Source organism: Cebus imitator, unplaced genomic scaffold (assembly GCF_001604975.1).
Source record: "Cebus imitator isolate Cc_AM_T3 unplaced genomic scaffold, Cebus_imitator-1.0 Scaffold59, whole genome shotgun sequence".
NCBI lineage: Eukaryota > Metazoa > Chordata > Mammalia > Primates > Cebidae > Cebus > Cebus imitator.
In genome coordinates this window covers 1,378,987-1,400,251 of record NW_016107374.1, presented here as the reverse complement: position 1 = coordinate 1,400,251, position 21,265 = coordinate 1,378,987, and the positions used below count along the sequence as shown (strand labels likewise).

Genomic DNA, 21,265 nt, shown 5'->3' with positions numbered 1-21,265 from the left:
AAAACTAACAATGCTTAACAGGAAAGAATTACAAATGGAAAATGAAGAGGGGTGTGTGTACATCTCACACATTAACGACATAAATAGGGTCATATAATTGCCTTGTTTTTAGTGCATCTTTATATTGTGGCTTGCCTCCTTCATCCCCTTCTTTCTTCACTCACCTTATTACTAAACCAAATTGACTCCCTAGTACATGTTCTTCTAGTATTCTTACTCTAAGTCCTTCTGATATATATGTATACATATTCACCTATATATGTTGGTTGTTTTTTTTATTTTTGAGACAGAGTTTTTGCTTGTTGCCCAGGCTGGAGTGCAATGGCATGATTTCAGCTCACCACAACCTCCACCTCCCAGGTTCAAACCATTCTCCTGCCTCAGCCTCCCAAGTAGCTGGGGTTAAAGGCATGTGCCACCACGCCTGGCTAATTTTGTATTTTTAGTAGAGACAGGGTTTCTCTGTGTTGGTCAAGCTGGTCTCGAACTCCTGACCTCAGCCTCCCAAAATGCTGGGATTACAGGTATGAGCCACTGCACCCAGACTATATGTTGGTTTCTTAACGCTTGTTTCGTGTAAACCATAAGTAAAATTCTAAGCCCACCCCCTGACCATCTGAATGGAACCCTTCTCTCTCTCAGCAAGGGCATTTCAAGTTAACCTGAAAAACTGGTTCAGGCCATGACAGGAAAGAGTGGTTAGACATGCCTCCCTGTATCCTCTTCCTTTTGGAATTCAGGAAAAGCCAACCAGCATTAAACATTAACACAGACCTTAAGTCTGATAAACATTTTCTGCTGGGTGCAGTGGCTCATGCCTGTAATCCTAGCACTTTGGGAGGCCGAGAAGGGCAGATCACTTGAGCCCTGGAGTTTGAGGCCAGCCTGGGCAACATGGTGAAACCCCGTCTCTACAAACAAAAAAAAATTAGCCACATGGTGGTACTGTACCTGCCTGTAGTCCCAGCTACTTGGGAGGCTAAGATGGAAGGATCGCTTGAGCCTGGGAGGTGAAGGTGGCAGCGAGCCAAGATCACACCACTGCACTCCAGTCTAAACAACTGAGAGAGACTCAGTCTCAAAAAAAAAAAAAAAAACCACAAAGGGAAAAGAAACATTTTCAATCTATTCTCTCTGAAGCCTGCTACTGGAGGCTTCATCTCCATGATAAAACTTTGGTCTCCACAACCACTTATCATAACACAGACATTCCTTTCTATTGATAATAAATCAACCAATTGCCAATCAGAAAATTTTTATATGTACATATAACCTGGAAGCCCCCACTTCGAGCTGTCCCATCTTTCTGGACAGAACCAATGTACATCTTACATGTATTTGACTGATGTTTCATGTCTCCCTTTAGGGAGACATTTTAATGTATAAAAGTGGGCTGTGCCCCGTTCACCTTGTGCACATATTCTCAGGATCTCCTGAGGGCTGTGTCACAGGCCATTGGTCACTCATATTTGGTTCAGAATAACTCTCCTCAAATAAATTACAGGATTTCTTTTTGTTAACAATTGCAAATTCAGAATCATATGAAACGTGCTTTTCTTGCCTTGCTTTTCTAATTCAGTTACTCACAAGTCAACTGATTAAGCTCTAAATTCATTCTTTTACTGGCTGCATATTATTCCAGAGTCTGACTGTATCAAAGCTATCCAACTATTCTCTCAACAATGGACATTCTCTTTCCACATTTTTGTCACCACAAATAATGCTACAACAACATTGTAGTAGACCCTCAAGCATGGACTCTATGCATGGCAAGTGTTTTATTGCCATGCATAGATTCCTCAGGGTGAGACTGATGGGTCAAAGGTATTCATGTTTTTATTTTAATAGCTGATATGAATTACTTCCCAAAGCTATAATAATTCCAATCTCTATAATGTATGAGTACTCTTTTCCTTACATCTCCATCAGCAATAAGTAATATATATACACTTTTCCAAGTCTCATTGATAGGTATCATCTTAATTTGTACTATATTCTGTATTGAACATTTTGTCATGTTTACTGGCCATATGGATTTCTTCTTTCAATGAACTGTCTGATCCTATCTTTTGCCCTTCTATTTCTACCATGTCTTTGCCATGTCAATTTGTAAAGAGTTCTTTAATAGGACAGAACCTATGATCTTTATTTAGAACTTTTAAAAAAATACGAAGTATAGGCCGGGTGTGGTGGCTCAAGCCTGTAATCCCAGAACTTTGGGAGGCCGAGGCGGGTGGATCATGAGGTCAAGAGATCGAGACCATCCTGGTCAACATGGTGAAACCCCGTCTCTACTAAAACTACAAAAAAAATCAGCTGGGCACGGTGGCGCGTGCCTGTAGTCCCAGCTACTCAGGAGGCTGAGGCAGGAGAATTGCCTGAACCCAGGAGGCGGAGGTTGCGGTGAGCCAAGATCGCACCATTGCACTCCAGCCTGGGTAACAAGCGTGAAACTCCGTCTCAAAAAAAAAAAAAAAAAAAAAAAACAAAAAACAAACGAAGTATACAAAGGCTTTTATCTTCATTTAAAAATTATTTTACAGTACATTTAAGTTTTTTTATCCACCTGAATTTTTTTTTTAATCTTGTTTGGATGTTTATTTTTATATACATCATAATGTAAACCAAAAACAAAATTCTAAGCCCCACAACTAACCAAATGAACCCCTCCCCCTCCTCTTGGCCATGGGCATTCCAGTGTTAACCTGAGTTCAAGCTGTGATGGGAATGGGTGGTCAGACATGCCTCATTATACCCTCCTCCCGTTGGAATTCAGGCACAGCTGACCAGCATTACCATTAAAAGAGACCTTAGACTATTCTCTCTAAAACCTGCCGGAGGCTTCAACTGTATAATAAAAAAACTTGGTCTCCACAACCACTCTCTCCCATTGACTCCAGGTCTTTAAGATAAACTCAACCAACTGCGGAGCAGAAACTCTGAATCTACCTGTAACTTGGAAGTGCTTTCTTCAATCCCCAGCTCCCAATTCTACTGCCTTTCTAGACCTAACAAAGGTACTTCTGACACGTATTGATTGATGTCTTGAGTGGCCTAAAACATTTAAAACCAAGCTGCAGCTTGGTGACTTGGGGCACATGTTCTCGGGACCTCCTGAGGCCGTGTCACAGGCATGTCCTTAACCTTAATCGAGACCTGCCTCAGATACTTTTGGTTTACAATAAGATGGGCACAAAATTACTTGCTCAAGATGTGCCGATACCATCTATTAAATAATCTATCCTTTTCTCACTGAACTGAAACATCATCTTTGCTGAACATTAAGTATACTGCACTCTATTTCTAGAATTCCTGTTGTTTCAATAATCTGTCCATTCCTATGCCAATGCTATATTAACTTGATTACAATGGTTTTTCAGAGTATTCTGCATACTTAAGGAAAGTCCTATTTCATTCTCTTTTGTCAGTTTTCTTTTGTCTCAGGAAATTCTTCATTTGTAACAGTCAGAAGATCATTTTGGCAATAAAAAATTCCTAGTAGTATTTTAATTAAAACTGCATTCAGCCGGGCGTGGTGGCTCATGCCTGTAATCCCAGCACTTTGGGAGGCCAAGGCGGGTGGATCACAAGGTCAAAAGTTCAAGATCAGCCTGGCCAAGATGGTGAAACCCTGTCTATACTAAAAATACAAAAAAATTAGCCGGGCACGGTGGCAGACACCTGTAATCCTAGCTACTCAGGAGGCTGAGGCAGGAGAACTGCTTAAGCCCAGATTGCTGTGAGCCAAGAACATGCCACTGCACTCCAGCCTGGGCGACAGAGTGAGACTCCGTCTCAAAAACAAAACAAAACAAAGCAAAACAAAACAACAACAACAACAACAAAAAAACCTGCATTCAATTTATATATTAGAAGACTTCTGACCTATTAATATAGTGTATTTTTCCTTTCATTTGTTTTTTGTCTTTCAGTAAGATTTAGTTTTCTGTAAATTTCGTTTTCTGTGTGCCATCATCTAAACACACACACACGGCCTCACATTTATTCCTATCATGAACAGAATACTTTTTTCCATTTCTAGATGCTTTTTTGAGACAGTGTCTTATTCTGTAGCCTAGGCTAGAGGGCAGTGATGCAATCACTGCTAACTACAGCCTTTACCTCTCAGGATCAAGCAATCCTCCTGCCTNTTTTTTGAGACAGTGTCTTATTCTGTAGCCTAGGCTAGAGGGCAGTGATGCAATCACTGCTAACTACAGCCTTTACCTCTCAGGATCAAGCAATCCTCCTGCCTCAGTCTCCAGAGTAAGCCAAGACTACAAACACAAGCCATCATGCCTGGCTAATTTTTGCATTTTTTGTAGAGACAGGGTCTTCCTATGTTCCCCAGGCTGGTCTCCAATTCCTGGGCTCAAGTGATCCTCCTGCCTTGGACTCCCAAAGTACTGGATTATAGGCATGAGCCAGCATGCCTGATCTAGATGCTTCTTGATAGTATAGAAAAAAACGACAGATTTTTATTGATGTAGCCTTCCTGTTATCTTATTAAATGTAGTAGCTTTTAAACAGCAATTTATCAGCAAAGTTATTTTTCTCGTAAAAGATTTATATCAATTATTTCATTTTGTGTCTAACTGCACTTGTTGTAACTTCTGTGAAAGGAAAATAAACTGTGGGGCTCCAAAGTCACTAAGCGAAAAAGTGAAGCTGGGAACCGGTTAGAGCAAACCTGCCTCCCATTCTATTCAAGTCACCCCTCTGCTCACAGAGATAAATGCATATCTGACCGCCCCCTTTGGAGAGGCTAATCAGATACTCAAAACAATGCAACCATCTGTATCTTATCTACATATGACCTGAAACCCCCTTCCCCCACTTCAAGCTGTCCTGCCTGTGAAAAATGAAATAACTGAGAATTCCTCTTCAAAAATTTTCCTCTTAGCTTATTAAGAATAGAGAGTAGACAGTAGCATCTTTTAAAAATTAATTTACCCCAAAACCTTTGCTGATCAGTTATAATAAGGAGGTGTCTTCTGTGCTCTTGATTCTTACATTCTAGCTCAGATATTTGCCCTGGCATATCTGGACAAGCCCAGGCAAGTCTTAGATCATAATTTCCTCCTATTCCTTATTTGGAAGTGTTTTCACCTTTCTCAGCATTCCACAAGTTACTTCCTCTTTTCCCTTTGTTCTCCTCTGCCTTTACCTATTTAGGAGTTTTAAGTTGATAGCCAATTGGGTGTAGCCTAATGAGGTCCAATTGCAGCCAATGGAATTAGGGCACAGCAGTAGGGGCCAGATACATTATATAGAAATATGCCTGCTTTTTCTTTTCCTTTTTTTTTTGAGATGGAGTTTTCCTCTTGTCCGGGCTGGAGTGCAACGCCACAATCTCAGCTCACTGCAACCTCTGCCTCCCTGGTTCAGGCGATTCTTCTGCCTCAGCCTCCCAAGTAATTGGGATTACAAGCATGCGCCACCATGCCTGGCTAATTTTGTATTTTCAGTAGAGATGGGGTTTCTCCATGTTGGCCAGGCTGGTCTCAAACTCCCAAGGCAGGTGATCTGCCTGCCTTGGCCTCCCAAACTGCTGGGATTACAGGAGTGAGCCGCCACACCCAGACATGCCTGCTTTTTCTTTGTTCATTGCACTCTTGTGGCAAGACTGCTGTGAGTGGTGCCCTGCCTGCAGAAAGTAGAATTGCCTGAGAGAAAATTTATATTTGAGTGCTACTTCTTTTGTAGCACCAAAAATTTACATGTAACACTGCCTTTGCTTCGAGCTGTGTCGCCTTTTCCAGACTGAACCAATGTTCATCTTACATATGCTGACTGATGTCTCATGTCTCCCTAAAATGTATAAAACCAAACTGCTCTGACCACCTTCAGCACATGTTGTCAGGCCCTCCTGAGACTGTGTCACAGGTGTGCGTCCTCAACCTTGGCAAAATAAACTTTCTTTTTTTTTTCCTTTTTTTTTTTTGAGACGGAGTTTCTTTTTTTTTTCCCAGGTTGTATTGCAATGGCGCGATCTCGGCTCACCGCAACCTCCGCCTCCTGGGTTCAGGCAATTCTCCTGCCTCAGCCTCCTGAGTAGCTGGGATTACAGGCACGCGCCACCATGCCCAGCTAATTTTTTGTAGTTTTAGTAGAGACGGGGTTTCACCATGTTGACCAGGATGGTCTCGATCTCTTGACCTTGTGATCCACCCGCCTCGGCCTCCCAAAGTGCTGGGATTACAGGCTTGAGCCACCGCGCCCGGCGGCAAAATAAACTTTCTAAATTAACTGAGACCCATTTCAGATATTCAGGGTTCACATTTTGGTAAACATGGAGGGATTCTGAGTGGAGATTCCCCTGATCTTTGACAAACCTTCTATTGGTGCTAACTTTATGGTTCAAATCAATAGGAGAATTTGCCTACATCTGGAAGCATCCCCTTCGGCGAATCCCTATTCTCCCTTGAGATCTGGGTCAAGATCTAAAGTTTATTTTGCTGTACAACTCCCCCACCTTTTTTTTTTTTTTTTTTTTTGGAATTTTAGTTGCTTCTAACAAGGAAGGGATTTCCTGATTCCACAACAATGGAAGGCAGGTAACTCATTTATGGAGTCTGAGCTCACTGTTGGCAGGGAAGATGAGGTTGAGATTTCCTGCTTCTAGGATGGTAGAATGCAGTTTTCAGCCTGAGACCCACCACTAAGTAACTGAATTGGGGTTTTGTCTCGGCTAAAGTTTAACAACCAGCTGATCTTAATTTCTCCTTACCATTAGAGCACTCAGTGATCATATTGTTGGGGCTTTTTTGTTGTTTGTTCTGGTCTTTCTCTCATCAGATTTGAGAGTCAAATCCTGACTGGGTCAAATCCAAGAGAGAATTCCAAATTATGGGTAACAGGCCTCTCTAATTTGGCTAAAATTCCTCGAAGCTGCAAGAAAGAGAAAAAAGAAACTATGCACTTGGTTTTTGTGTTTGCTACCTGTCTTTAAAAAATGAAAACAAATGTTCTTTCATTTACTTTTTTTCCACCCTATACCTCTTTCCCCCTTTACCATATGCAGTACCAAAAAATCTAGAGAAGGCTTCTAATGACTTGAATCTCTTTGAAGAATTCAGAATAGAGGCACCCCTCACCCCTTTTCGGGTGCTGTTTTCTTTGTGGAGTTTCAAGAGCCATGGGCAGATTCGTCTTAGGTCTAAAGCTCTGTTTTCCTGTATCGCATAACCTGACCTCTTTGGCTTTGGAGGTATCAGAGATTATTACCTTGCATTGTAAAAGGATTTGACCTTGACTTGTATAATGGCAGGTGAGAGCTACAAGGTAGGGGTGGCTGGGCAGTTTACAGGAAGTGGTCATGACTGTTGTTTTCTCTCCTAGAAAGTTGTTGCTTAAAGATCCTAATTCTAGTGCAGAGATGCATCATAAAGGGTCTTCTCTATTGCTTTTTCTCCCAAAATGAATCTTGATTCAGCTTGCCTGTGTCTATTTGCATGAGGAACTGAACTGTTGTTTCCATAGATATGTGAGAGACTGAGTTTTCTCAGCTCTGAAGAGAAAGAGCATTGGCTCCTCCCAGCCAAGAGGTGCCCCGGGTGACTGGGGGCCTCGTGGGAGTGTCTGGCGGGCTGACCCCCGCAACATGCAGTGGCCCTACAGGAATGTCTCCAACAAAAATTAATTTTAAAAACAGCTCATCTAGGAAATGCACATAGGGTAGATCACCTGGGGTTTTAAGCCCTCTCAGAGGTCACAGACCTCTGGAGAGAGGATCTGAGACACTTAAGAGGGTAGAAATGACTCGATGGTGACACACTGGAGTCCTGCCCACAAGCAGCACACATTGATACACCACGCATTGATACACCACACAAAAACCTTAGGCTGCAGCTCACTTCCCCCTTTCAAGAAAAAAAGTGGGAAACAATCTAAGAATGTGGAGAAAACAAGAATACCCCCTTTTGAGCATTCCATAGGTTTTGGGCACTCCTGCATGGCCAGAGTTTATGTAAAATGGAAGTATCATGGTCTTTGTGCACACTTTCATTAAGAAAAAAGAACCTTAAAGTTGACCTGCAAACTACAGAGTTCTTAAGTTTTCCTTTTTTTTCTGTATTTTCTTTTCTGCTTGCTTTAAATCTGCTGTTATTTTTCTATTAAGATAAAAACCACCATTTGGATTCAACACGTTTTTTGTTTGCAAACTGCTGAATTTGTATTTATCTCATGACTAAAGTTGTGGACTAAAAGCTATAGACTCTTTGTGTATGTGTGTATATTTAAAAGGCCTTTATAATTTCTGTAATTTTATGTTTAATTTGCAATTAAATCCATTTTAATTTCCCACTAGCATACCAGACTTTTACTCTCTGTATTTTATGATGTAAATTTTGCCATTTGATTTTCACCTGAGTTGTTTCCTTTAATGTGCAAATTTAAGGCCATTTAGCTGACAACTGCTTAGGGTAGTGAAACAAGTTATCAAGAATTTGAAAGTCTAACATAGGGAGAAAAAAAAGCTTTTTATGAAACTGTAAAATATACTTCTATTGGTATGCCTAATATGTCTATGCATTTATGCGTACACAATGTGTCACTACTAAAAATAATAAAAGCTCTAATTAAATGGCTTAAGAAAATAAAAGCATTTGAATCAAATACTTTATCAGGAAAAAAGACTGGTCAAATGCTTTTTCAAGTTGACATAAGTAAAATCTTTAATAAATAAGCTAGCTTTAAAATTATTGGTAAAGAAATATTAGAAAATATCTTAAGAATTGTCAGAATACAGTTTAATTTACATTTATTAAGCAATTTCATACTTATCCCTGCCAATTAGTATAAGATGTCGAAATTTGGCACAGGATTATAAAATTATAAGCCCAGCCCAGGACAGAATGATCTTTGCTTATGCAATTTTTAATACATAAGACATTGATATTGGTTTAATGAAAATAGCTACATCCTGAATTTAGTAATATTACCATAACTTCTAATCTTTTTTTTTTTTTTTTTTTTTTTTTTTTTTTTTTTTTTTTTTTTTTTTTTTTTTTTTTGAGACGGAGTTTCGCTCTTGTTACCCAGGCTGGAGTGCAATGGTGCGATCTCGGCTCACCGCAACCTCCGCCTCCTGGGTTCAGGCAATTCTCCTGCCTCAGCCTCCTGAGTAGCTGGGATTACAGGCACGCGCCACCATGCCCAGCTAATTTTTTGTAGTTTTAGTAGAGACGGGGTTTCACCATGTTGACCAGGATGGTCTCGATCTCTTGACCTTGTGATCCACCCGCCTCGGCCTCCCACAGTGCTGGGATTATAGGCTTGAGCCACCGCGCCCAGCCTCATAACTTCTAATCTTGAGGCGTTAGGCAGTGTAGTCCACAGGCAGTAAGGTTTGTTTTGGGAAAGGACTGTTACTGTCTGTTTCAAAGCTAAACTATAAGCTAACTTCTTCCCAAAGTTAGTTTGGCCTATGCCCAGGAACGAACAAGGATAGCTTGGAGCTCAGCAGCAAGGTGGGGTCAGTTAAGTCAGATGTTTTTCACTGCCTCAGTTATAATTTTGCAATGGCGGTTTTATAACTTTACATGATGACTATTGCAGTTTTCATAAATAATCTAGGTAAATGACTAAAAATAATTAGGCAAATGTAATGGGATAAATGCTTGTAGACAAACATCATAATTTGGAATCTAAAGTTATATTAAATAATAGATATTTCATTATTTGGGTATTTTTCAATAAAAATATATTGTAGGAAAATATTCTTTTTTTAAAACAAGGGTCCATTTCAAAAAGGAGAAGAATTTTTATCTAATTTAATGCTTATTTAAAGGTTATATATAAAACAAGGTAAAACGAACCAGGAAATCACAGAGAAGTAAAGAAAGTTATAAAAAGAGGTTTATTTTTATTTTTGGTAAGAAAGCTTAAAGAGAAATAATTTTATATGAGAAAGAATCTTGTATGGTAAATTGAGTCCTAGAATAAAGTGACTGGTTGTTTAAGAAAGAGGGATGCGAGGATTTCCCCCAAGATGGCCAAATAGGAACAGCTCTAGTGCACAGTTCCCAGCGAGCACAACGCAGAATGGGGGTGATCTCCACATTTCCAACTGAGGTACCAGGTTCATCTCATGTGGACTGGTTACATAATGGGTGCAGCCCAAGGAGGGCGAGCCAAAGCAGGGTGGGGCATCGCCTCACCCAGGAAGTGCAAGAGACAGGAGAACTCCCTCTCCTAGCCAAGAGAAGCCATTAGGGACTTTTCCTGAAACTCTGGCCTTCTGGCTTAGATACCGTACTTTTCCCACGGTCTTCACAACCTACAGACCAGGAGATTCCCTCTGGTGCCTACAGCACCAGCACCCTAAGTTTCTAGCACAAAACTGGTTGTTTTAGCTTCAGTTTTTCTTCTTCTTCTCATATCCCAGTGGCGTCCGGAACGCCAGTGAGACAGAACTGCTCATTCCCCTGAAAAAGGGAGCTGAAGCCAGGGAGCCAAGTGATCTGGCTTTGTAGGTCCCACCCACACGAAGACAAGCAAGCTAAGATCCACTGGCTTAAAATTCTTGTAGCCAGCACAGCAGTCTGAGCTGGGATGTTGGAGCTCACTGCAGGGAGAGGTGTCTACCATTGCTGAGACTCAGGTAGGCAGTTTTAATCTCACCTGTGTAAACAAAGTCATTGGGAAGTTTGCACAGCAACTGGGCAGAGCCCATGGCAGCTCAGCAAGGCCTCTGCAGGGGGACTGTCACTAGACTCCCTTCATGCTGGGCAGGGCGTCTGTGAAAATGGGCAGCAGTCCATCAGGGACTTATAAATAAAGCCCCCACCTTCCTGGAACCGAGCACCTGGGAAAAGGGATGGTTGTGGGTTCAGCTTCAGCAGACTTAAGACATCCCTGCCCAGAACAGCATTTGAACTCTAATAAGGGACAGACTGCCTCCTTAAATGGCTCCCTGACTTTTGTCTATCCTGACAAGGAGACGCCTCCCAGCAGGGGCTGACAGACACCTCATACAGGAGAGCTCTGGCTGGCATCTGGTGGGTACCCTTCCGGGACGAAGCTACCAGAGGAAGCAACAGGCAGCAATCTTTGCTGTTCTGCAGCCCCCACTGGTGATTCCCAGGCAAGCAGGGTTTAGAGTGAACCTCCAGAAAAACTCCAGCAGACCTGCAGCAGAGGGGCCTGTTAGAAGGAAAACTAACAAACAGCAATTGTTTCAACATCAACAGAAAGGACATCCACTCAGAGACACCATCCAAAGGTCCCCAACTTCAAAGACCAAAGGTAGATAAATCCATGAAGATGGGAAGAAACCAGCACAAAAAAAGGCAGAATTTTCCAAAAACTAGAACACCTCTTCTACTCCAAGAGATTGCAACTCCTCATCAGCAAGGGAACAAAATTGGATAGAGAATGAGTTTGATGAATTGACAGAAGCAGGCTTCAGAAGGCGGGTAATAGCAAACTTCTCAGAGCTAAAGGAGCATGTTCTAACCCAATGCAAGGAAGCGAAGAATCTTGAAAAACAGACAAAATGCTAACTAGAATAAACAGCATAGAGAAGAATATAAATGACTTGATGAAGCTGAAAAACACAGCACAAGAACTTCATGAAGCATACAAAAGTTTCAAGAGCTGAATCAATCAAGTGGAAGAAATGATATCAGAGACTGAAGATCAACTCAATGAAATAAAGCAAGAAGGCAAGATTAGAGAAAAAAAGTGAAAAGAAATGAACAAAGCCTCCAAGAAATATGGTATTATATGAAAAGACCAAATCCATGTTTGATCGGTGTAACTGAAAGTGATGGGGAAAATGAAACCAAGTTGGAAAACACTCTCTAGGATATTATCCAGGAGAACTTCCCCAACTTAGCAAAGCAGGCCATTCAAATTCAGGAAATACAGAGACCACCACAAAGATATTCCTCAAGAAGAGCAACCCCAAGACACATAATTGTCAGATTTACCAGGGATGAAATGAAGGAAAAAATGCTAAGGGCAGCCAGAGAGAAAGCGGGGGTGATCCACAAAGGGAAGCCCATCAGACTCACAGTGGATCTCTCAGCAGAAACCATAAAAGCTAGAAGAGAGTGAGGGGGAGGTCAATATTCAACGTCCTTAAAGAAAAGAATTATCAACTCAGAATTTCATATTCAGCCAAACTAAGCTTCATAAGTGAAGGAGAAATAAAATCCTTTACAGACAAGCAACTGCTGAGAGATTTTGTCACCACCAGGCCTGCCTTACAAGAGCTTCTGAGGGAAGCACTAAACATGGAAAGGAACAACCAGTACCAGCCACTGCAAAAACACACCAAACTGTAAAGACCATCAACATACTATGAAGAAACTACATCAGCTAATGAGCAAACAACCAGCTAGCATCAAAATGGGAGGATCAAATTCATACATAACAATATTAATCTTAAATGTAAATGAGCTAAATGGCCCAATCAAGACACAGACTGGCAAACTGGATAGTCAAGACCCATCAGTGTGCTGTATTCAGGAGACCCATCTCATGTGCAAAGACACACATAGGCTGAAAATAAAGAGATGGAGGAAGATTTATCAAGCAAATGGAGAGAGAAGAAAAGCAGGGTTGCAATCCTAGTCTCTGATAAAAGAGACTTTAAACCAACAAAGATCAAAACAGACAAAGGAGGACATTACATAATGGTAAAGGGATCAATGCAACAAGAAGAGCTAACTATCCTAAATATATATGCAAGCAATACAGGAGCACCCAGCTACATAAAGCAAGTTCTTAATAACCTACAAAGAGACTTAGACCCCCACACAGTAATAGTGGAAGACTTTAACACCCCACTGTCAATATTAGACAGATCAATGAAACAGAAAATTAACAAGGATATCCAGGACTTGAACTCAGATCTGGACCAAGCAGACCTAATGGACATCTTGAGAACTCCCCACCCCAAATCCACAGAATATACATTCTTCTCAGCACTACATTGCTTTCTAAAATTGACCACACAATTGGAAGTAAAAGACCCCTCAGCAAATGTAAAAGAATAGAAATCATAACAGTCTCTCAGTCCACAGTGCAATCAAATTAGAACTCGGGATTAAGAAACTCACTTGAAACCGCACAACTACATGGAAACTGAACAACCTGCTCCTGAATGACTACTGGATAATGAAATAAAGGCAGAAATAAAGATGTGTGGGTGGGAGACCCCGCAAGTGCTGAGACAAGGGTCTGAAGCCTCAGCCTGTTCCCATATAAATACTGAACTAGAAAAGAATTAGAGATATAGTCACATAGTTATTCATATGTAATCATATATATATACTCAATATAACCTTTTAATTTTACTCATGATTCCTGGGTCATGAAGCATGGAACTGAAGTAACATTGTGAAAGAGGTGACCCTAAGGCAAGATGCCCTCTGTCACGCCCGTGTAAGAGCTGCTGGAGGGTGCCCTGACTGTGCGCAGCGCCAGTGCTGGGAAAGCACTCACTGTTTAGCCAGCTATGGAAGGAGATGTCCAAGATGTCTCCTTCCTCAGAGGAGTTAGGAGAAAACTCTGTTCCCCCAAGTTCTTGCAGTAGGCCTGATGACTGTCAGGGAGGCCCACAGACATCTGGGGACTTAATTGTCTCTATGTGATGCTGTGCTTCAGCGGTCATGTTCTGTGTCTACTTCCATGTTCCGCTTCTGCACCTGGTTCCTCTTTTTCTTAGAAGATAAAAATTAGTAAAAGTAACAAATCTTAATGTCTTTGTTCTTTCTTGACAAGTATAGAAAAAGTGCTGACGCATTAGGTTTTCTCCTCGCCTCAGCTACTTGAAGTCCTGGGCCCCTCTATCTCCAAGACACGTGATTTATCTGACCCTATCACTAATTGCCAATGTCTTGCCCTACCTGCCCTGCCTCCAGCTTTGTATGCAATAAAAGTCAGAGTGACCAGGCACCCAGGGCCACTGCCGGACTCCGTGCTTTGGTTGGCAGTAGACCCCTGGACCTAAACTCTCTTTCTCTTGATCTTTGTGTCTTGTGTCTTTATTTCCACAGTTTCTCTTTTCCGCACCAGCAGAGAGGGACTCATAGGACCCTGCAGGGGTGGACCCTACAAAGATGTTCTTTGAAACCAATGAGAACAAAGACACAATGTACCAGAATCTCTGGGACACATTTAAAGCAGTGTCTAAAGGGAAATTTATAGCACTAAATGCCCACAAGGGAAATGAGGAAAGATCTAAAATTGAATCCTAATATCACAATTAAAAGAACTAGAGGAGCAAGATAAAACAAATTCAAAAGCTAGCAGAAGACAAGAAAAAACTAAGATCAGAGCAGACCTGTAGGAAACAGAGACACAAAAAAGTTCAAAAAAAATCAGTAAACCCAGGAGCTAGTTTTTTGAAAAGATCAACAAAATAGTTAGACCACCAGCCAGACTAATAAAAAAGAAAAGAGAGAAGAATCAAACAGATGCAATAAAAAATGATAAAGGGGATATCACCATCGATCCCAGAGAAATACAAACTATGACCAGAGAATACTACAAACACCTCTATGCAAATAAACCAGTCAATCTAGAAGGAATGGATAAATTTCTGGACACATACACCCTCCCAAGACTAAACTGAGAAGAATTTGAATCCCTGAATAGACCAATAACAAGGTCTGAAATTGAGGCAGCAATTAATAGCCTATCAACCAAAAAGGGTCCAGGACCAGACGGGTTCACAACCAAATTCTACTAGAGGTACAAAGAGGAGCTGGTACCATTCCTTCTGAAACTATTCCAAACAATAGAAAAAGAGGGAATCCTCCCTAATTCATTTTATGAGACCAACATCATCCTGATACCGAAAGCTGGCAGCAACACAACTAAAAAAGAAAATTTCAGGCCAATATCCATGACAAACATTGATGCGAAAATCCTCAATGAAATACTGGCAAACCACATCCAACAGCATATCAAAAAGCTTATCCATCATGATGAAGTCAGCTTCATCACTGGGATGCAAGGCTGATTCAACATTCACAAATCTATAAATGTAATCCATCACATAAACAGAACCAAAGACAAAAACCACATGATTATATCAACAGATGCAGAGAAGGCTTTCTACAAAATTCAGCAGTTCTTTATGCCAAAGCTCTCAATAAATTAGGTACTGATGGAATGTATCTCAAAATAATAAGAGCTATTTTTGACAAACCCTCAGCCAATATCATACTGAATGGGCAAAAACTGGAAGCATTCTCTTTGAATACTGGCACAAGACAAGGATGCCCTCTCTCACCACTCCCATTCAGTATAGTATTGGAAGTTCTGACCAGGGCAATCACACAATAAAAAGAAATAAAGGTATTCAATTAGGAAAAGAGGAAGTCAAATTGTCTCTATTTGCAGACGACATGATTGTATATTCGGAAGACCCCATCATCTCCAGCTAAAATCTCCTTAAGCTGATAAGCAACTTCAGCAAAGTCTTAGGATACAAAATCAATGTGTAAAAATCACAAGCATTCCTATACACCAGTAATAGACAAACAGAGAGTCAAATCATGAGTGAACTCCCATTCACAACTGCTACAAAAAGAATAAAATATCCAGGAATACAACTAGGGATGTGAAGGACCTCTTCAAGGAGAACTACAAACCACTGCTCAAGGAAATAAGAGAGGACATAAACAGATGGAAAAACATTCCATGCTCATGGTTAGGAAGAATCAATATCATGAAAATGGCCACATTGCCCAAAGTAATTTATGGATTCAATGCTATTCCCATCAAGCTACCATTGACTTTCTTCACAGAACTGGAAAAAACCACCTTAAATTTCATATGGAATCAGAAAAGAGCCCACACAGCCAAGACAATCCTAAGCAAAAACAAAAACAAAAAAAACCTGGAGGCATCACGCTACCTGACTTCAAACTATACTACAAAGCTACAGTAATCAAAACAGCATGATACTGGTACCAAAACAGAGATGCAGACCAATGGAACAGAACAGGGGTCTCAGAAATGACACCACACATCTACAACCAATTGATCTTAGACAAACCTGACAAAAACAAGCAATGGGGAAAGGAGTCCCTATTTAATAAATGGTGTTGGGAAAACTGGCTAGCCATATGCAGAAAGCTGAAACTGGATCCCTTCCTTACACCTTATATAAAAATTAACTCCAGATGAATTAAAGATTTAAACATGAGATCTAACACCATAAAAACTCTAGAAGAAAATCTAGTCAATACCATTCAGGACACAGTCACGGGCAAGGACTTCATGACTAAAACACCAAAAGCAATGGCAACAAAAGCCAAAACCGACAAATGGGATCTACTTAAACTAAAGAGCTTCTGCAAAGCAAAAGAAACTATCATTGGAGCAAGCCAGCAACCAACAGAATGGGAAAAAATTTTGCAATCTACCCATCTGACAAAGGGCTAACATCCAGAATCTACAAAGAACTTAGACAATTTTACATGGAAAAAAAACCCTATCAAAAACTGGGTAAAGAAAACAAACAGACACTTCTCAAAAGAAGACATGTATGCAGCCAGCAAACAAATGAAAAAAAGCTCATCATCACTGGTCATTGGAGAAATGCAAATCAAAGCCACACTGAAATACCATCTCATGCCAGTTAGAATGGTGATCATTAAAAAATCAGGAGACAACAGATGCTGAAGAGGATGTGGAGAAACAGGAATGCTTTTACACTGTTGGTGGGAGTGTAAGTTAGTCCAACCATCGTGGAAGACAGTGTAGCGATTCCTCAAGGATCTAGAAATAGAAATCCCATTTGACCCAGCAATCCCATTACTGGGTATATACCCAAAGGATTATGAATCATTCTATTATAAAGACACCTGCACACGTATGTTTATTACGGCACTGTTCACAATAGCAAAGACTTGGAACCAACCCAAATGCCCATCAATGACAGACTGGATAAAGAAAATGTGGCACATATACACCATGGAATACTATGCAGCCATAAAATGGATGAGTTCATGTCCTTTGCAGGGACATGTATAAAGCTGGAAACCATCATTCTCAGCAAGCTGACACAAGAACAGAAAACCAATTACTGCACTTTCTCACTCATAAGTGGGTGCTGAACAATGAGAACACATAGACATAGGGAGGGGAACATCATACACTGGGGCCTGTCGGGGGGTGGGGACTAGGGGAAGGATAGCAGGGGGGTTCAGGGCTAGGGGAGGGATAGCATTAGGAGAAATACCTAATGTAGATGACAGGGTGATGGATGCAGCAAACCACCATAACACGTGTATGTTCTGCACATGTACCCCGGAACTTAAAATATAATAAAAAAATAAAAAGCAAAAAAATAAATAGAAAGAAAAAGTGATGCTCAGGACAAACCACAAAGTTCAAGCATATTATGAATGGTCTGTGTAAGCCACAATAAAAAGGATTTACAGAAAAAAAAAAAAACTTCTATATGATCAAGTTGTCTACAATGAAAGGGAAATTATAATGGTCTTTCTAGAGATTGGGCTTGATGTAAAATTATTCTTGCTACACTGTATAGACATAATAAGGCCAAGTATAATACAGCAAATCAGTACTACCAAGACTTGTCTTTTGTTAGATTCCAGTCTTGCCTGTTTTTCAATTTTTATTATTTTTTACAGTTTGGACCAAATTCTAATTTTTCTTGGCTACAAGTCTTCAAAATAATGTTTTCAATTTTTTGCCTTCCTTTTTCCCCACCCCTGGCTAATACTTGCATTTTTAGTAGAGACAGGGTTTCACTGTGTTGTCCAGGCTGGTCCTGAACTCCTGACCTCAAGTGATCCACCCACCTTGGCCTCCTAAAGTGCTGGGATTACAGGCATGAGCCATTGTGCCCAGCTTCGACATTCAGTTTTAAAAAGCCTTCTTGTCAATAACACTTGGTTTTTTAATCTTTGAATCTTGTTCTTTTAATGGGAGACTTAAATCTTATGTTGACTGTAATCACTGACATATAAAACTTTTATTTCTTCCATCTTACTTTTTATTCTTTTCATTCATTTTTATTCGTTTTCTATTTGTCCCTGTGTTACCTTGGTATACTTTTTAACACTCTAGTCCCTCCTGTCCCCCTGCACCCTAATACATGGTTTTAGAATATTCTAACTTCCTCCCCTCACAGATGAGACCTTTGGAACACACTGACCTTTCTCTTCACTTCCAATTCCTTGACTTTGCTGAGTTAGTTTAGCACTATTCGTTTATTATAATTAGGTCTACTCTAATTCACGTGCTGCTTAGAGTACTTCCTTTTTACTTTTTTTTGAGACAGATTCTTGCTTTGTTGCCCAGGCTGGAGTACAGTGGCATGATCTGGGCTCACTGCAACCTCTGCTTCCCGGGTGCAAGTGATTCTCCTGCCTCAGCCTCCCAAGTAGCTGGGATCACAGGTGCAAGCCACCATGCCCAGCTAATTTTTCTATTTTTAGTAGAGACAGGGTTTCACCATGTTGGCCAGGCTGGATTTGAACTCCTACCTGGCTTCAAGTGATCCACCAGCCTTGGCCTCCCAAAATGTTGGGATTACAGGTGTGAGCCATTGCTCCCAGCCACTTACGAGTACTTTCTCCAGTATTTTTGTCACATGGAGTATGTGGATAATTACCTCTGAATTTGCTTATTGGCAGATCCTTGAAAGGTAACTAACATCTTGGGTTGTAGTCCTCTTCCTTTTAGCTATTATTGCACAGTCTCATCCAGTTTTGCAGTCTGATACGGGCTTTTCTTCTATTGTTTAAATGTATAAGGAATTTTTCTTGAAGGGCTTAGCATTGCTTCTGTAACCTACAAGTTAAGGAGTTACACCCAGATCTGTGTTGTGGGCCCTTTCTCACCAAACGTACAAAACTCTGTGTGTCCTTTCAACTGGTAAATTAAAGTTGATCCTTAGAGAAAGTTTCTTATTTTTAATTTAATTTTCTCCTCTGTGTTCTTTCTCTCAAGAATTTATTATTTTCATATCAAGTTTCCTGTGTCTATCTGCTCAGTCTCTATTTTCCTTATACCTTATCTTCGTAATTTTGTTACTCTTATTGAGTTGCTTCTTCCACTCAGTTCTTCTGCCAGGTTACAAATTTGGTTCTCAACAATGACATCCTTTCCTTCAACTCATCTACTACATTTTATAGTTAAGAAATATGTTTTTGGCTGGAGGTGGTGGCTCATACCTATAATCCCAGCACTTTGGGAAGCCAAAGTGGGAGGGTTGCTTAAGGCCAGGAGTTCAAGACCGGCCTGGTCAACATAGTAAGACCTTGTCTCTACAAAAAAAATTAAAATTTAAGAAAGTATTGGCAGGGCCTGGTGGTACACCCCTGTAGTCTTAGCTACCTACTTGGGTGGCTGAGGTGGAAGGATCCCTTGGGTTCAGGAGTTCAAGGTTACACTGAGCTATGATGGTTACACTGAGCTATGATGGTAACACTGAACCTCAGCCTTGGTGATGGAGCAAGGACTGTCTCTTTAAAAAACAAACACAAAAAAAGTTCTTTTTTTTTTTTTTTTTTTCGGTAGAGACAGGGTTTCACCCTGTTGGCCTGGGTGATCTGGAACTCCCGACCTCAGGTGATCCACCCCCCTTGGCCTCCCAAAGTACTGGCATTACAGGTGTGAGCCACCACCCCTGGTCAGAAGTATGTTTTTTAGTCCTAGAAAATCTTTTTGTGCATTGGGGATTGGCAAAAGGATGACACTACACTGAATTTCCTTAATGCTCCTTTACTTTTTTTGTTGAAGTTATTACCTGGCTCCTAGAAAACCTCAGATACATTTATGTATTTCTTTGCCCAATGAGGATCATGTCTGAATATTAAAGTACCCTAAATAGCAGCACTCCGCAAGGATTTTCTATATCTGTGTGGGCGAGTGATTACAAGAGAAGACTATCAGTACCATTCTGAGACAGAGACCACACTGAGATAGAGGAAAAGATTTCTCTCTGGTATCCCTCGACTCTTCCAAACTCAGGAATAGGGAAGCCACAAACTTCCTGGTAAGCTAGTATTTAGCTTCATGGGGTTCAAGAAGACCAGGCATCCTCACATGAGACAAATGTTTAACTTACTCCCAGGATTCCACTATGTCCTGATTCTTACCCAAGTACTCTTTACATTAATAGAGAGGAAGCCCTGTATCAGCTTTTCCCAGCAGCCTGCCTTAGAACCGAAGACATCACTCCCACCTAGTTGCCACTTGGTTCAGGTTGTGACAGACAGATGGGAGCTTAGCATGGATATGGATGGGAAGCAAGATTCACTTCAAGTTGCCACCTTCCCAGAACTTTCTCTGTGCCTAGGCCTAAATCTGTAAAATCTTTAAAAGCTGAATATTTCTATACCTTAGATTAAAACATAAAATGCAGTCTTATGCTTCAGAAAAAGATGAAGATTAGTCAAGTGGCTTTGCCAAAATATCTTCTTGAAAATATATATATACACATACATATACACACACCGACACATATATATATATTTATATATATGTATAATTATACATCTATTTATATAATTATACATATATATATATATATATTTGTAGACATGGGGTTTCGCCTTGAATCAACCAAGGAAGAAAACTAAATGAAAAAAAATAAATAATCTGAAAGCATTCTATATTGATTTAGCATCTGTAAAATTTGGCTTCAATAAATGGGGGAATTAAAATATTTGACAAATGATACTTTTGTAAAATGGTAAGTCAGTTGGTAAAAATAAAGCTGGGTCCCCAGTCATCAAAATAAATTCCAGATGAATCAAAAATACAAATGTTAAACACACAAAAGCACTAGAAGGAAGCAGTATGGAACTTCTTTTGTGATCTTCACAAAGAATTAGGTCTTTCTAAGCATAACACATCCTAAAATCCTGACGTTATAAAAGATTAATAAATTTGGCTAAAGATTAAAAACACATGTATGACACAACAAAGTTAATGTCAAAGAGATACTCAGCAATTAAAAAGGAATAAATTTTTGATACATACAACATGAATCTCAAAAATATGAGGCTAAGTGAAGAAAACAAAAAAGACTAATGACTGTATGAATCCATTTATAAGAAAGTCTAGAAGAGGAAAAACTAAAATAATAGAAAGTAGATTGGACTATGAGGCCCCAAAGGGGCCAGAAGAGGGGACTAACTAAAAGGTACCTAAAGGAATTTTGAGGGGTGATGAAAATGTTCTATATTGTGAGTGCAGTGGTAGTTATGTGACTACATACATTTGTCAAAACTTACTAAATTATACTTAAAATTGGTGACTGTTA

At 40.3% G+C, this 21,265-nt stretch overlaps 1 protein-coding gene across 2 annotated transcripts in view; it reads right to left on the bottom strand.

Annotated features, from left to right (window-relative positions):
• Positions 1-21,265, bottom strand: part of SMC1B (structural maintenance of chromosomes 1B) — an 81,288-nt gene that overhangs the window by 27,108 nt on the left and 32,915 nt on the right. The gene's annotated exons all lie outside the window — the stretch shown is intronic.